Here is a 19249-nt window from a genome sequence, read left to right as displayed (position 1 = left end):
TGGCCCAAAGCAGTGCAAGTTTAGACGCGAAATCATAAGCTAAGACGGCGCTTATGTTCCGTAAAAATTGTACGTGATTTGTTAAAGAAACCTGAAGAAGTTTGATGCACATGTGATAGGCGATACGAATGACCATGTGTTCCTGTTGAGGTTGATGCGAAAAGGCATAATACTATTACTGCAAGTCCGTTGCATACTGCAAGAAGTGTTTTTGAATGTACCGAAAACCTCAGTCTTCAAACTTCTGCGCTCTGTTCTGCGGATGTTTCCTCATTGATTCCAGAGCCTCCAGATGTTGAAAACTGGAGATGAGCAAGAGCGTATCGACTTTGCGAATTTTTGCCTCATCAGATATGATGAAGATAGTAGGTGGTAGCTGCGGATATTATGGGCAGATGAGGTGTATTCTTCCTTATCTGGGAATGTAAACTCCAAGAACTGCGTTCACTGGGCTAACGAAAATCCGTATAATGGGCACCAGCGCCTTTACATGGAGTTAAAGTGAATGTGTGGTGCGGCATTGCAAGCATATTCGTTCTCTGTCCATACTTCTTCGAAGAGGTCACTTCCACAGGTATGAAAACGTGTTCCATCCCAAGTATTCGGCATACAACAAAATTTCAGAATAACGTAATTCCAGAATTGCTGCAGCGAAATGTCGTTAATGACATTGTATGGATGAAAGATGATGCTCCTCCATACGTCACCACATGCGTTCGACTAGTGCTGCAACACCACTTTGGAGATAGAGTCATCTTCTGTAACTTCGCAATTTCGTGGCTACCGTGATCCTCCGAGCTCGTTCCGATGGATTTCTGGTTCTAAGACTATCTGAAATCTAAGCTGTACACATCGAATCCCGAAGATTTCTTAGAAATGAAAGATACCATAAAGCGTGAAGATGCACAGTTTTCTCCTGCCATGTTACGTTCGTCATTGTTGTCAACAATATTTCGCATGTATTATCTCCTACGAAGGTGAGCCCATTGTGAACGTGTAGTTCCAGTAAAACTTCCTTCCCCATTCTTTCTTTTGTTGTCATTGGTCCTTTACTTCGGCAATTTTCGTCATACGTATAACGTTCTAAAGCTATTTATGGTTTTTCAGTGTGGTGAACAATTTGCGCAGGAAAGAAGTACGTGTTGCTTAATAAAAATTTCGAAATTTTTCACTGTAGTCATAAGTGAGATCTCTGTTGTTTTAAATCATCACAATATCGAGCTATCGATGTTTGATGGTAATCAAATAACAATATTTGAAATTTCAGTTCGATTTGTTGAGCGGATAGGCCACTAGGTGTTCATATAGCGTTGAAGTTTTTTTCTCACCACTTAATACTTCTAGTTACAGAAGTTTTTAAAAGAGGCAAATATTCATGTTCTAGCCATTTTTAATTTAAAAAATCAGATTTGTAATAATTATGAAATTTTACTTTTTATGCAGGCTCCCGGTTATGTAGTGACCTTTAATAAAAGTTTATGGTCATTTGAAAAATAAAGACGAAAATTTTAATTACCAGCGACTGTTTACTAATCGCAAAGAACCCCATTAAAAAGTATTTTCAAGTTGTATCACTTGCTTACACATGATTGCGCTGCCACAGGTTTTTCAATTCAGAGAGGGGAAAGAAATTTAGTTGGATATAAAATCAGTATTTATGATTAGAAAATCCAAACTAAGGAAAACGTGCTTTATCACCGGCTGATCATAACATTACAGAAAAAAAATTTGAACAAATAAAAAGGCGTTTCCATAGTTACACGAATGTTGGTGGTGCAATACAAGTTTAATGTGGTACCTGATGAGGCAGCTTAGTGACACATACAATAAATACGACGAGCTGTTTGCTAAGAATAAGACTGTATAGTTTTTGCATTAGAAGCCCTCCTTTTTTTGTATGAATGTTATTATGAACGCCTGGCTAATACCTAGGACCTAGCTGACATTTTCAAACGCCCAGTCTAAGAGCATCTTATGCGTTTCTTGGATTAAAATCAAAGGAATGGGCTAATCTTTGTTGGCGCCTGGCGTCCTCGTTTTCCAAGTGTTAATCCATTTGACCTCCTTTATATGGGATTACACTGTCATATTCATACGCAAGAATTCAGGCACAACTGCAGCCAAAAGCTTGGCATACTGCTGAAGAATTGTATTAGTTATGTGTGAGTTAATTAGACATTTCTTCAAGTTTGTGTAGTACTCTGATTGCGTAAAGGTCAATGAGACGAAAGTACTTATGCCTGTCGAAATCAAAATTCTTGCGATAGATATATGCAATATAGAAGAACTAACAAAAAAAAAAAAAAAAAAAAAAAAAAAGAGAGAGAGAGAGAGAGAACAGAATGGTACACACGCAGGATCATAGGTAAGACTCATCGGTGCAGAAGGGTTTAAAACAGGGGTTTTTAAAACAGAGGTATTCATAAGTTTCGTCATTCTTGATTATGTAATTAGATAACACTGGCAAATTTTTAATTTTTAAAAGCATTCAATACAGAGTTTATTTTATTGTTTAGCTCGCTTTTCAAATATTTAATAGAAACTTTGAAAGAAATATATCAGCACTATCTCGTTGCAGCACATAAAGGTGTACGGGAAAGTTCAATCCAGTATACACTTATGGATAAGTGATTTTAATCGCTAGATAACATATTAAGTATATAATGGAAAAAATTTTTAAAAGAAAAATATGATTGTATTTAATTTTGTAAAGACTTTTTACCTTTTGCATATGAATACTGCGGATTATTGAAAAGTGAAATTTTAGTGTAGCATTCACACTAGGATTTGCAATGTAAATTTATATAAGAAAATATTTCTATATGTGTATAGAAATTTATACGATATTTAAAAATAAATTTATATATTAATAAGAATTTATATAATTTACATTATTATATAATTTTGTATAATAATGTAAATTTATATAAGAACTTATATTTGTATAATTTATATAAATTTATATATAAACACTTTGCTTTCTATTAAACTTTGTGTTGAAAAAGTATTGGAAGGTAAACTCAGGGTGAATTTCACTATAAACTTCAATAGTTGATTTTTAGTAATCGTAGTCTATTTTCTTGATCAGTGTTTTATTTATTAGTCCATAGTACAATAGTAGTAGAATATATAATAGGAGTAAAATACATATAACTAGAAAAAAGAAGACGCAATCTTTTATTTAGACTATTTAAATTAAACAGTTCATTTCAAATATAAAAAATGTAGTCAGTATTCAGAATTTTCTTTTGCAGCAAAATCTTAAAACCATTGAATTGAGGTTTTTTTTTTTTTTTTTTTTTTTTTTTTTTTTTGTTATAAGTAAAATGAAATACACTAACATTTCACGTCTGATACTAAATCACGCGAAATCAAGTAATAAGACATTAGCTGTATGTGTTAACTTTAATGTAGTGCAAAGCTTCTGCAATATTTGAGATCACTTGTATTTTTCAAGAATTAATTTTTTGTATTATTTTTAGAGACATTAGGTATTTTTTGAAAGAATGAGAGATGAAAGATGTGCAGTGCCCTCACCGGGAGTCGAACCACGGACCTCTCGAATACGTGCCGTGCCATTACACCACGAAGGCATGCTAAAAACGCGAGAGAAATACGTTATGTACTTCCCCTTTCAAAGGGCGACTGGGATTAGGGGACGCCAAATCCTGGTAGTGAAAAATCATCATTCACCGCCTTTTAGTTAGAGCGCCATTGTAAAGACATTAGGTATTTGTTGAAAGCAGGAGAGATGAAAAATGAGAAATGTCCTCGACAGGACTTCAACCACGGACCTCTCGAACACGCGCCGAGTGTACTGACCACTACACGAGGAAGGCATGTTAAGATGGAGGGAGAAGTACTTTATATTATCTTTTATTGCAAATATCTCTTTTGTCATATCTTTCAGTTATCTCAGAAAGTTCTCTCAAGAGGTTGATGTAAAAAAGAGGAGATTCTCGGACCATCCCCCGGGTGTTCTCCCTCAAAATTGGGGTGAAAAGTTTAACAGTTAGCAAGGTTCAGCAGTACCTCAATTACATGTGGTACTACGAAGGTGCTGGCCTAGCTTCTACCTGTACCTGTCATATCTTTCACATTACTTATAGTAAACATTGGGTGTCAAACTACACTTTCACCTGAACCTGTCATATCTTTCAACGTGAATCACTTGCAAATTACCTTCATAATAATGTTTTCCTATTTGTTACAGTTTTAAGTTATAAATTTTTAGAGGTTATGTTATGCAACTCCGTAAAAATATGTATTTATGGCATTTGAACCAGATCCAAAAAAGTAACAGTGATTTTAAATGCATTGGATAACATATGTTGAAGACAGTTTTTAGTAAAATGGAAACTTTTAATGGGTTTAAATTATCAGCATTACTTAAAGATACAACATAAAGAATGACTATTGTGACTCACAAGTATTATAACATTTTTGTGCTAAGTTATTGAAAAGGAATTTAGTAATGTGTTTGGAGCTTTAGAGACAGTGGACATTTTTTTAATATAATATGCAAGGAAAATGTTCCTTTAACGCTACTTTAATGTTTCAGATTAAAAAAAAAAAAAAAAAAAAAAAAAAAAAAAAAAAAAAAAAAAGGTAAACAAATTTTGCAAGCACAACAAAACTTTCATTAGATACCTACTTTGATTTGAGAGTTAACAGTATTTATGAAGGAGCATAAATATCGGTATTGAATATCGCTGATAATTATGTTCTTTCAAGCAGCTATCTGAATAAATACCAAAATTGATTGGAAGTAACATAGGAATGTGCCATTTTATTTTTATTTGCTTGTTCATTCAAATTTATTAACATTCAATTTATTCACATTCCAAACAAGAGATTACAGATAAGCTTCATAATCAAGTATACAAAAGATATTATCTAACCGTAGACATTTCAGTCATTAAACTATATATAACTGTACATTCGCTATAAACAGAGTCGTAGCTAGGATTTTCAGCGCTCAGGAGCCCACCAGCGGCCGAGCGGTAATGTCGCTGAACACTGGTAGTTCGGTCCGAGATTCGAATTCCGCGAACGGGCTGGCTGCATGGGCGTTTTCGTGGTTTTCCCCATGTGTAACGTGTATACGAGCCAGTTTCCCTTAGAAAGTCCTCCACGAAGGCATCCCTCCCCTTAGACAGATAGCCCTCGAGGCTTTGCCATAATCACACACACACAGCGCTCAGGGACAACTGAAGATTTCGCGCCCCCTACTGCTTGCCAAGGATGGAAAACAATTAATTCTAAAATGTGGTAACATCAGTTTGGCGCCCCTTGGATTCTGCGCCCGGGAACAGATGCCCCCCTTGCCCCCCTCTAGCTACACCCCTGACTATTAAAGTCAATATATTTTTAGATACGCCATCTGTACAGAAGCCTTAAGTATCTTAAGCTTTTACACAGATGTATTTAGTATCGAATTACTCTTTAATGTAAAGAAATATCATCAGTTCCGCTTGAAAAGTCATCATAATTATTAAACCATTAAACCCAAGTACAGTTTCTCACTGTATTTGAAAGTACAAGCACTCATTTTGGTTAGTTTTTCGAACTTCATGCATTAAGTGACGTTCATTGATGCAGCATTCATTTTATCAAATATTCTATGTAAGAATTTTTCAAACTTTTAAGTATTTTACAGTTGAATATTTCAACCCTGTCATGCATAATATATTGTGTGAAAAAAGCAGTTGTTAATATGGTTCAACACTTTCAGTGAATTATTTTCTAATATTAGTTACCTAAACAATTTGCAAAGCCTGTTATTTAGATTATCAGTATTTATCATATTTTAATTGTAACTTAATTAATTAATGCTGTTTCAAACTGTATAATTTAGTATCACAATTGTGACTAATAACGGTATATATATAAATTTTTGTATTGTTCGTTAACATATTTTAGTTGGTTTATATAGAAGATATTTACGGCTAAAAAATGCTGATCACTATTTTACTTATTTTACAAAATTACTTTACGTTACAGATAAATTAGCAGTCAGCGTGTCTTGAAAGTCCTTATGCGACCTTTATTTTCGCAAAACTGCTTTAATTGAAACAAATATTCATGTTTAGATATTTTTCAGTTTAAAAAAAATCAACCTTGTAAAAAATACGAAATATGGCTTTTTATACGCTCCCACAATCTTTTCAAGTATGTTTAGGAAAAATTCCAAAAAATTAAAAATAAATATTTAACTCCCATACCACAAAAGATGACCAAGATATTTAAATTTAAACTTTCATATCGCATGAAAGCGAGAAATATTTGCAACGATACGAAACCAAAAATGCAATATCAGTATAAGAGAAGATTTCTAACGTTAATAAATTAAATGACAAGTATATACATGTTATTCAAAATGGAGATCTTATTCAAATAATGTTGCAGAACTCATTTTCTAGGAAACTGAGGCAGGCTTCAGTACTGACACGTAACCAACTAATAACATTATATGCAAAAATTTAAAATATTTCTAATTTAAGTTGTAGAGTCATTAGGATATTTTTTGGAAGCAGGCAAGAAGAAAAATTAGCAAACGCCTTCGCCGGGAATCGAACCACGGACCTCTGAAATACCGGCTCGCCACGAAGGCACGCTAGGAAGGCGGGAGAAATACCTTATATACTCTCCCCTTTTAAAGGGCGACTGGGGGTTTTTTAAGAAACCCAATCGCGAAATCCTGGGTGAAGAGAATCATCAGCCAATACACTTTTAGTTCGGGCGCCACTGTAGAGTCATTAGGGTATTTTTTTGGAAGCAGGCAAGATGAAAAATTAGCAAACGCCTTCGCCGGGAATCGAACCATGGACTTCTGAAATACCGGCTCAGTGTGCTGACCGCTACACCACGAAGGCACGCTAGGAAGGCGGGAGAACTACCTCATAAAGTATTGATTTTAGAGTGATAAAACTGCATGAGAGTAATAATAATGTACTTTTTTTAGCATTTGAATTATTTGTGTAAATTTCTTTGGGCATACCATAGGCGACAAAATTCTAAATTAAATAATGTTACAGACTAGTAAATCGCAAAATAATATCATTGAATGGCATCTAAGGGGCGAAAAATAAAACTAGAATTATTCTAATACATTCTTTAACCCAGCCCAACTCTTCGCGAAACTTCTTGCGTTTTATTTTCTTAAAATGAGAGAAAAAATATTTAATAGAACTATAGGGACGGGGATATATAAAAATTAAATTTCATAATTTTATAAAATTGACTTTTTAAGTTTAAGAATGCCAATACGTAAATACTTGTTCTATTTAAAAGACTTTTGTTACTATAAGCATGTGTCTACCACCAATGGCTGCGAAAATAAAGACCGCATGAGGACTTTTGTGGATACAGTGTGTCCACAAAAGTGTGATCACTTGAAATTTTGTACAAATTGGAAGATTATGTATATATATATACAGCTTTCACTTATATGCAAAAACTGTATATTGCTTGTATATTTTTGCTTCAAAAACTAAATAATAATTGCAAACTGTCTTTCATGTTACGACCTGCATGTATATTTTATCTGCTATTATCTTGCTTAATTTTTCGAAATACGTTATATTTTGTAAATAGTTAAAAGTTTTGTATTAATAGGGAAATGCTACAAACTGAAGTGCTAAAGCAAATTTTCAAAATGAGAGCAAAATTTTTTTAATATTCTCATGTACTACTACTAAAGAACGTGATTTGAAACATTGTGATATTTTTCTTTATTTAGGAGCCATGTTGTTTAGATGTCCGGAAGCTAGAAGTAGTAAAAATTATCCATACCAGGAAGAGAAAATTTAAAAGCCATAAAGTAAGGAAAAATATTGTTTTATTTTTCGATGTTGTGTATTTTTAATTAAAAATGAATATTTACTTTTATTTTTGCATTTTTAGTATTAGCAATGTAATAATTTTTATCCATAGTGCTTACTGAAATGCATTAAACCATAGTATTGCATTAAAGTTGTTTGTAATCGAAAAAGGCTTTCTAAATCTGCTGTGAAAAATAAATGTCAGGATAATGACATGTAAATTTTTGCGTTGAAACGAATCCCTTTTTTTGTTACATGTACTTTTCATTATCTTCGGTAAAATGTTTTCAAGATCTGCAATGATAATACTGTCTTTTCAGAGCATTAGTTTTCAGTCATAGTAAATTATAAATGAGGCTATTACTATTATGGTTTCATAAAAAAAGAATTTTCCATTTCTTTTTCCACTTTATGCAGAATTTTTCATATCTTTTTCCACTTCATGTAGAATTTTCCATATGCGATATTAATTCTCTGAGTGTTATCCTTGCATGCTATTTCAATAAAAATGAAGGGGGGAAAACTGCACAAAGCCAACTGAAGGTCAATATCTTTGAAATATTTCATATTTTTAGGCATTTTTGACTAGCCATTACTTTTGCTTCAAGGTTTTCAAGAGGCTAAAGCGAAACCAGTAACTCGTAGCTCACGCAATGCCATGTGGAGCAGGGAATGATTTGTTTAATTCGTTCGTCGTCATGGTAACACAAGATGAAGTCAATATGCGTTATTTGGGAAAAAGAAAAATATTGTTCGCTGCTAGGAACCGAGTTTGCATTTATTGAGTTTGCATTTTTTAATAAGCTCTTTTCCCAAAGGCAGAGCTTTTTCTAACCCTTTCTTTTCCAGGTTAGTGTTATGGTGCATTTTATTTCATTATACGCGCCTTTAATTATGAAGGTACTGCAAGTCCATTTTTTGGAAAGAAGGGGGAGACAAGAAAACGATAATTTAGGTGGAATTTCAAGTGACATTAATTTAAAGATAATTTATAATTCATATTTTAAAATATTCATATGCTGTGATCTATTGCAAATTAGTCAGTAAATGAAAGTGTATAAGCACTTATAATGAAAATGATGCAAAACTATTTTTAATTTTAAACAATGCCGGTAAGCTTAGAGATAAGACACATTTATTCGACTATCAGCAAGTAAATCTTAGTCATTTAATAAGAAATTTTAAGAGTTTAGGAAAAAATATCCAAGCTTAACTCCAGATTTATGTGAACCAGGAAGTGAGACTCCAAATAGGGAACCACCATACTAACACCTTCAAACAAAAGTAATTAGATCCACATCAGAAAAATTTAAACATACGGAGCAGGTATTATACCTCAAAGTACTTTTTATGTATCATATATATTTCAAAAAATTTCCGCATAACAATATAAAATGAAGAATGCAATCTAATGCTAAAATTACGACGACTTACAAGCATAACGTAATTTAAAAATAATATTGAAATTAAGTAATAGAAGATTTTGCATCTTTTTTTCGTTTATCTATAGAGCTAGACCAAAACATAATGTTCAAATGAAACTGAAATTTAAATCATAAAAATTTAGTGACTTAACAAACGCAATAATTACGAAGATGAAGTAAATCTATTTCTGTGGCCCAAGATATAATGTTTGGCGTAGTTAATTCTGATGAAAACTGTCGTATAAGAAATTTAAATGCATTTAATATAATAGATTTATGAAAAATTTCACAAATATTGTTAAGATTTTTGAGTCTATTGAAACGTAAAGCCAAATAAACTCAGTGTTATTTTTGTTAATAGTGACGTAATAGTGTATAAGTATTGAAAATATTTAGCGTTTCGAAGAGCAAAGTTTAATCTAAAGCAAGAATAATGCATAGTTAGTTCACAATAATAGTTATTGAAGCTAAATTCTCATTGAAGTGAAAGATTTCATATGATTGATTAATGGAGAATATCTATTTCTTACGAGTTGAAAAACAGTGAGAAGGAAAATGGCAAAAACAAAATATGTTTCATTTGATGCTACTTATGTTGTCAAATGATATCGTTTTGATTATGAGAAATTGAGTTATTGTTATTATATATGTATGCAATAGTATCATTTTCGCTTTAAAAAATTTGAAATCTTTTCATAAAATTTAATACCAGATTGAAAGAGAAAACTCAGATTAAGATAATAGCGTTTCAAATAACAAATAATAAGAAATGCAAAAAGAGAAAATCATTCTAATTCCTTAACTTCTATTCTCTGAAACTTTCTAAAACAGACACATATCAAGCAAATTTTAAGGTTTTTCAGTCTATCATTTAATTGGTGAATACTGGAATTTTCAAAATATATTAAAGAAAACATTCTTTAAATGTATCTTGTTTTTTAATATTTTGTGAAAATAAAAGGAATTATTCGCTAATTTTTCACTCACTGCATGTTTACTTTATCAAATTAATAAAAAAGAAATTAATTCTGCTTGAAAACCTTTTTCAAAACCTAAGAACTGTTTCTCACGCGTGTTCCAACATACAGAAAGCGGTGAGAGTATTGCAAGAGACTGCTCCACTTGCTCCGAAGAAAAAGATTCCTAAACGACGAATCTTTTGTGATGCAAGAACTACTTTTTCCCGTGAAATCAAGATCTTTTTTTAATACTATGCTTGGTAGTCGATGCAATTAATGCAAGCTGGCTGATGCGTATGTTGATTTTTCTCCAGGTAGGGAAACTCGGAGACTGACCTTAAATAGCTTTCACTTGAGAATTGTCTCTGTTGGTGTTTGAGGGGCATAGCGAAACTGAGAAGCAGGCAGGCGTTGCTTTGTTTCCTACTGAATGACGCCCATTTTCGGGAGATTTAAAGAAAAACTGGACACGCGGTTCGCTGAACCGATACTCCATTACCAAAATAGCGTTGTTGAAAGAAACGCATTCAACCGCCTAAGAAACTAAAGTCTTCTTTCTTTTGGATTTTTTTTTTTTTTTTTTTTATTATTATTATTATCATTTTTATTCTGCAAGTTCACCTCCCTTGTATCTCTCAATTTCAAGTAAGCTTAAAAAATATGGGCTTGAAATGAATAAATGTATACCCTTATTTTGTTTTAATATTTGCAAATATTTTGATATGAAATTACAATCAGTTTAAAAATTAAATTAAGGATTTAACATTAATCTGTTTGGGACAAAGCGCTCACACGCAAAGGAGCAAATTTGAGTGAAAACTTTCTCTAGGTACTAAAATGGACCGTTTTATTTATGAAATGTTTATTTCAGGTAGTGCCAATGAATGCCGATGAAACAACTCTATGGAATGGTCGGGAATCCTACAAGCAGAATGTTCTATAAAAAAGAGCTACAGACTTTATTTCTTTAAATGTTGATGTCAGAACATGTACTTCCTTTTATAATGTTTCTCAAAATAAGACAGAGCATTTTGTGAAAACTATTTAGCTAAAATGTTAAAACAAAGTTTTGCTTTTTATATGATAACTATGGAGCGAAAACCTCAATTAGTAAAATGTTCAATAGTCTTTATTAGGCTAAACGCAAAATATTTCGTAAATTTATCTATAAAACTCATTGGCATGTTAGAGAATGAATTTTCTGATTTAGATATTACTTTTCAGTAACTATCATTGAAATTGTAGCTTGCCCCACAAAATGATTAATGTCTAATATCTTCGGGAATATTTCTCGTAAAGGCAGACCATTTTGTATTTAACTAAATAAAGCATAATGAACGTTTTACTGACCAGACTTACACAAAGATCTTATAAAATGTTAAATTTTGCAGTTGCAAAATTCTTCAGTTTCCTAAGGTAAAAAGCCATTTTTTTTTTTTTTTTTTTTTTTAAACTTTTCTGCTAATTTGGTTTTAACTTATGGTTGGTTGTCGTGGTTTTCCCCATGCATAACGTGACTACTGAGCTGTTTTCCCATAGACTAGTCCGAAGCCATCTCTTTCCTCAAGTAATTGTGTGCTTCAAATATATATTCAAATAACCTAACCTAACGTTACTTAAAAATAAATAAATAAATAAGTAAAAATAAATAAAAAAATACACTTAGTTTTATTGACTCATACATGGAAGTACGACACAGAGAAAAGGCCCCGAACTGTTTTTTCCTCTACACTGCCTTGAAGCGGCAACGCACCGCTCCTGGTGACTAAAGCATTCAGTGAGTTGCTACTTGTATTAAGATCAATAGGTTTTGACATGATCGGAGGTTAACACTTTGTAATTACGTTGTAAATATAAGTATAAACGTATATATTTCCTTTTTCTACAATATTTCAGAGTTCTAAGTATGTGAAAGAATTAAACAAAATTTCGTTCTGAACGGAACTAAAGGCTATACTTTTCCCAGAACAGTTTTAATCTGAATGAAATGCCTTCACAAGTTTTCGCTAATTACATTAGAAAGAAATTTTAATGCAATTCGATTTTATTAGGTTAAAGGTTATAAAAATTAAAATCAAATTTTATTCTATTATTAATATTAAAATCACGCATTATTTATTTTCTATTTACAGAAATTCTTTCCGAAACACTTCTTCAAATATGAGATGATTTTCAGCTTCTGAGGCATCTTTTAACCCTTTTGCGACGGGAAGTGCAAACGCGCGCTTATCGCTGACCGCTGAGGCCGGCAGTCTGTTTCGCAAGTCTGTCCAGGGCCGGAGGTTTTTTTTTATGCTAGTAAGCCTAAATCCATGAAGAAGCAAGAAACGCACTCATAGAGTGTTTTCCTGCGATATAAATATTCGCGTTTCTATATTCCTGCGAATCCTTTTTGTATTCATTTTTTGCTACCATGTAGAGCCTTTTAGGGTTATTATGTGATGTTCTATTACGTTTGGCAATGTTTTTATTTCGGAAAGCCTTCAGTTTACTTATATACATTATACGACTTCAGTTTATGATGCCGATCAAGCGTTTTTTATCGGACGATTGATAAATGAGCCACTTAGTGATATGAATGAGAGTGATGATTCATTTCCTAAAGAGTTAGAAAGCGGTATTTCTAGTGATTTTCATATGGACATTTTGTCAGAGATTGAGCTCACTGAGTGTCTAACTTCCAGTTATCGTTTGTAAACAGACTTTCTTGTACTTTTTTTTATTAATTTAAAAGTTTATTAATGTATTTTATCAATTAAAACTTTTAACTTATTTGAATAGCGCTTCCGAAAATTATTTCTTAAAGTGAGCATTTTTCATATATTTTCATGTAAAGTAAGGGAAAATATATTTAAACACTAAATTTAACATGTATGATAGCTTAAAGAGATGTCATAAAGCATGCCATTAAGAAACATTCCTTTCCCCTTATGTTTATGGAATCAAAAACCACGTGTATGTGAGCAATGCTACTCTCATTTCGAGTAGAAGGTCAAATGTACATGTATCTGAAACCATATGGACATACAATGCTATCTTGTGCCAAAAGTTATAGTTTTTAAAACGTTCCAGGACACTGGCACAAATGTGTGACGGTCGGGGTGAACGAGAAAACGCTCTGGCACGCCAGCGTGTCGGCCGGGAAATGAGCGCATTTCTTGCTGGCAGGTATACCTGACAGCAGGAGAAAGGGTTAAATCAAAAATCATCGTTATTGTATAATCAATGGTCTGTTCGGTTCATTTCAAATTACAGCACCTTTTATTTTTAATAGTCAGGTGTTGCTGCTGTTTTCTGATTTCCATGTACTTAACGTCTGAAAGCGATAAAAAAATAAGATAAAATCTAAGGAAATAATTCCTTTAATAATTATAAATTTTTTTATCCTTCATTTCAGCAATACAAATTCTAAAAATTCTAATTCCCTTCTTCCTTAAGTACGCATCTCACAGACTGTTTTTTTTACATCTCCTTTTAATAGACTGTTTTCCAGTATGAATAGTTTTTACTTAACTAGTTTTATAAACATATTTTTCAACAGAGTTTCAATTTATATTTACAATTAAATATTAAGGCCATCATATATTTAGATAATATTTATAACCATTAAAAATGTATATATATATAGCAACTAGATTTCTACGCAGTAACATTCCCAAGAGTTTATGAATAAATAAATCCTTCATTTCCGAATACATTTACATGTAATTTAACAAATATTTGCGTATTTTGTTAATGCATCTTTTTATAAGGATATGCATAAATGTTCAGATACATTCAACGTTTTCCATTTTGGGGATATGCAAATCTTTAATATCAGTTTAATCCCTATATTTTTTGAGTAAAGTAGCAGAACATATAGTCTAGCATATATCAGAATTTTTTGAATAAGAAATATATATAAATATAAATGGTATGAAAATTACATGCACTATTTTTAATACTTGCTCAGTTTTTCGTCGAAATTTCTCGGCGAAGGCATCTCTTTCCTTAGGCAGATAGCTCCTGCATGCTTTATCCTATTAGCCTGACCTATGGCGTAACGACAAATATTTGAACGTGCATAATTTTATATTTACATTTAGCCATCGGGTTTCAAAATTTTGATTTAAAACGTATTTTTAGCAAATTTAACCCAATTTAATCATTCTGTGACAGTATAATAGATAACAACTATCCATTTCGTAGTTAAACAATAATCCATTATCATCAGATTGCAATCTCGATTGCCTTACTCTGTACACCAACATTTCTTCATTTTTTGAAACAGTTTAAACAACTAATTGATCTAAATTTACATATTTCAAGATAATCCAAAAGGCAACAATATTTAATATGAATTATTGTAATATACCGATTAATAACATCGATGATGATTTTTTCATGTCTTGAAAATGTTTTAAAATTAGCAGATAACTACTCTTCTTCATTTATTAGGGATTAGATTAAGAAATAAAAATTGATTACGTTTCATTCAACAATATATGTATTGAAGAACAAAGGTTTTTTCATTCATAGTTTTGTGCTACATTTAGTCATCAGCTGAACATGCTGCTAAATATAATTTTAAAAAGGAGAGAGAGAACTTTATTTTGATATTTTTCCTTACAACTCTGTTAATCACTGAACATGAAATAAAGGTAAGTTTTGCATACAGTTGACGCAACTGAACTATTTACAGTATTTTTGCAAATATATTAGAGAATTTTTTTAAACAAATACATAATAAAAATCGCTCTTGCAAGTTATCGAAAAATAACCAAAATGTGATTTTTGCGTAAATGCTTCTTGTACAATTGCTATTACACATACTGACCGTTTCTTTTATGCCGAAGTGTCCCAGCTTTTCGATTTCCATGGAACTGTCGTGTGTGGAAGTACTACCAAGCTGCTGGTCAAGGTAACATGCTATGGATGTAAACAAAACACCTTCTTTGGCTACCAAAGCTCGGCAGCACTGCATCAGGCGTAGTGCGGGAATGGCGTCTCCTTTTTATTCTTACCTCCATGTTATAATATCAGATCCTTAAATTATGTTTCTTGTAAAAAAAATGGCCTAAACATATCTGGCTGTTATAATAAATTAGTGTTACTTCTGCATAATGAAACTTGGCAACATCAAAAACAAACCAGCGTCAAACCATATAGTGGCGAGAGAGAATTCTATGTTTTTTAGATGCAGAAGTCTTGAAAAGATTTTGTACTTGTATTGTATTTGTGCGGCATTCCTTTCAGCATGTTACCTGCTTTTATGGGATATACTCCTGATAATATTGTCTAACAGGTAAGCCTGAAGCTATTTAAAACTGATAAATGAGTATCTTGTAAATTCTATATTTCAGAACTTAGATTTAAATGTTTGGAAAAACTGTTAATTTTTATTTGTATTCTATTTGTGTTCTATCTGAGTTAAGCAAACTCTCTAACTTCTTAAATAAAGATTTCATAGTTATTCTAACTTATGACTTGGCTCATCTATATGAAGCCAACTTATGGACAAGCCTCCTTTCTCTGTTCTTAAAATTAGTGTGACTTCTTGTACAAAATGTACTAAATTTTATTTAATTTTTTATAAGAACTGATGCTAATTTTCTCGAAAACATTTTGCGTGTTTATCTTAGAGTATTTTGGTCTGTACGATACTTACAGCTGGCTATTAAAGTTCTACCCAAATAATTACTGAATGCAGTTCTACCCAAATAATTACTTTATAAATAATTACCCAATACTTACCCAAATGATTACTGAATGCAGAAAAGCTAAAACGCTGCGAAAATTATGCCTACCTACAGCAATCTGACTTCGCTTTACCATATCAGACCAAACGCAGCGCCCCAAAACACAAATTTTGGGATGTCAGAAGTTTGTATTTTTGCGCTGTAATATACACACATACATAATACAGGAGTGTACGAAAGGCTCCATATATAATGTAACACTGTTTTTTTTTTTTTTTTTTTTTTTTTTTTTTTATTGTAGGTAGGTTAAACTTTACTGCACATAAACCTCAATATATCCACCTATATATGAAGGCTTTCGTGCCACCGTAATACATGTAATTAATGTACAAGTCAAGTATAGCTGACAATTAAATTAGATGGTTTAGTACGGTAGACATACGATTTGTAGAGAGAGGGAGCGAATATCCAGATATCTAAAGATTCAGAATCCCCTCTAAGCCCTTAGGCAACTTAGCCCAGGAGCTCTCGAGAATGGACGGGGTGTTGTTAAAAACAGGATGCTCCCCATTTTTAAATGACAGCAGGCGATTAATAGCTTTCTGAATAAGAGGCGCTTTTCCTTGAAAAACAGAAAAGTGCCACATAATGTTGATCAAATCCTGAGGCGAAGATAGGTTCACTTCTTTGAGAAGCTTCGCCTCATAACAAGGCTAGGAGGAAGTGGAAAATGAAAAGAATAGGCAAAGTAGCAGTGGACTTTCAACGATATCCTACCGTTAAGCATCATTAAAGGAGGTGCTAAACTAATTGGAGGTATCAGCCTTTTACTGGGTTTCAGGAAACTTTTAAAATTATCTAAAATATTGCTAAAAATGTGTAGTTTGCCTGATTGTTAAAAGAGACTTTAAAGTAAGAAATGCGCTTCAGAAAAGCCATCTGAGGTACATCTCAATCAAATTCACCCAAGCAAAATATTTTCATAAGCTATGGTATATTTTTATTCATGGAGAAGAGTTTAAATTAGAGAAATTTAGCTTGCTTTTTTATCATCAACACGTTTTAATTTTTAATACGCATCATTTTTCGCTCTTCAAGAACTTGCTTATTACATTACGTGAGGCTTATGCATATTTTTTGCAAAATGTAATATTGTATTAGGGTGATATTTGCAATAAAATGAAAGCGTCGGTCAAGTGTAGACGTTTTGCCGCCCGGTGGCTTGTACATTACAACACAATACTATGAATAAAATTATAAATCATTTTTGTTACAACAGCATTGTAACCTTAATATATCTACTAAAGTAATATTTGAGACTGGCAGGAAAATTCCAGTGTTTAAGTGTATTAAGCGCATGATCTGACATTTTGCGATATCCAGCTGAAGTCTGCATACTGGGATTATATTTTTCGGTATTTTGTACTTAAGTGTCAATTTTTTTTCATTAACTTAATTTCAGTTGTTTCTGTCAGAGTTTATGAATGTCCCTGTCGCTAGTTTAAAGAGTCAGAAAGAAATGTGTACATCCATACACACACACACACACACAAAAAAAAAAAAAAAAAAAAAAAAAAAAAGTCTAGTGTGCATTTCGATGGAAAAGGGGCTGTTCTTTTTTGTAGTATGAGGGAAAATGTTTTACCTTTGAGATAGATCTCTAAGTTCTGGATAAGTTCTAACGTAAGGGAGGTAAAACACAGATTTAAACTTTCAATAAGGACTTCATTGACTCGAATATTTTGGAAAGAATTTCGTTGATACGAATTCAAGGCCAATATTAGTTCTGAAAATAATCCCACCAGTGGCCGAGTGAATTAGGCGACAGAGCCGGCGCTTGGCATTTTGCCGCCCGGTGCAATCTCTGCGAGTTCTAAATTCTACTACCCGTTGTCTCCCTAACTTACAAGAATTTCAACGCCCTTAAATTTTGCTCTCAAGTACCTGCCTTAAATTCCGAAAATTTTGGCGTTCCTAAATTTTCTTCAATAAATCTTCAAGTGCTTCAATAAACTCTAAACATATTATCACCGCCCTGTGCAGCTTTGACGCCGGCCGTATGCACAATTCAAACACTATTTCAAATATTACGCTTCTAGTACTTTATACTGAGTTTTTCCTGACTGAATTTCACATTAATTTCTTTTAAATCTTTTAATTACTTGAGCTAAAACCTCATCCTGTTTTTTTATGTAATTTCACTGCAATAAAAAGATTATGAAAATAAACTAAAACCTCCGAAATGTCGCTAGAATGTTTCTTATTTCTCTTTTAAAAAACTTCAGGTGCATTCGATAATTCCATTGTTAGTTGCAGAAATTTAAAACATCCAAATGGAGCACTAAATCTGCACAAATTTCCGGTTTTTTTTTTTTTTTTTTTTTTTTACAGGAGTATTGCCTTAAGGTTATTTGAAACTTTTGCCCCTGATTCGTATTCATTTGTGCAATTTTAAGCGGGAAATTTAAAAATGTGTCGGAAAGAAACTACAATTAAAGGAAGAGAAATTGTAATTAATATAAGGAAATCTGGAGAAACATATGAGAAACATGCTCACACTATTAAAAGACCACTTTAAACTATAAAATACATAGTGAAAAGGCATCTGGAGTCAATAAATTTTGTAAACAGGCCGAAAAGAGGGCGACCAAAAGAGTTGACAGGTATAAACGATATCTTTTATAACAAGTTAAAAAAAGATCTGACATTAAGTGGTCCAAAATTGAAACTACTGATTAAGAAAGAAGTTTGTACTCAAACTGTAAGAAATGCTCTTAAAGAGTTTGGTTATAAAGAACGATCAGCTCGAAAAATATATTACGTGTTTGAAGTCAATAGAAAGAAAGGCTATCATTTGCAAAAAAAAATATGTAAACGAGCCCCTAGACTTTTGGAAAAAAGTTATATTTAGTGACGAAAGTAAGTATGACTTATTTGGAACAGATGGTAACGTAAGGTGAGGAGACAACAAAATAAAGAATTTGAATTGAGAAATCTCCGACCAACAGTAAAGTATGGCGGACATTACTTGCATGCCTGACGTTGGTTTGGGGCTGCATGCCTGACGCAGGCAGTGCCTTATTTCTAAATTAGAAGTGCCGGAGCCCTATGGAAAACCGTCAGGAGAGGGGAACAAGAATAAATAAATAAATAAATAAATAAAATCACTAATCAAATCATTAATAATTAAATAATTAATTATTAAAACAATTAACTAATCAATGATTAAAGTAATTAAATAATTAAAATTATCCAACAAAATGTAAAGAGATAGACTGAAACTTAATAAACGATTTTTGATATAATTTTATTACTGAAAATAAAATTTTTTAGATAAAATATCTAACCAAAAGTTTGTTCAATTA

At 32.2% G+C, this 19249-nt stretch overlaps 1 long non-coding RNA gene across 1 annotated transcript in view; it reads left to right on the top strand.

Moving 5' to 3' along the window:
• The window catches only part of LOC118183200 (uncharacterized), a 46986-nt gene extending 34090 nt beyond the window's left edge, over positions 1–12896 (top strand). Inside the window, exons 2-3 of the long non-coding RNA XR_004757199.2 lie at positions 7742–7822; positions 11078–12896. This is a non-coding gene — a long non-coding RNA (uncharacterized LOC118183200). The remainder of the gene's footprint in view (positions 1–7741; positions 7823–11077) is intronic.
• The last annotated feature ends 6353 nt before the right edge of the window (positions 12897–19249 follow it).

The sequence above is a fragment of the Stegodyphus dumicola genome, chromosome X1 (assembly GCF_044657685.1).
Source record: "Stegodyphus dumicola isolate Sdum_Otavi_A_Nest chromosome X1, ASM4465768v1".
Classification (NCBI taxonomy): domain Eukaryota; kingdom Metazoa; phylum Arthropoda; class Arachnida; order Araneae; family Eresidae; genus Stegodyphus; species Stegodyphus dumicola.
Note: the sequence above shows the minus strand (reverse complement) of the source record. Positions and strands in the feature narration are given on the sequence as shown.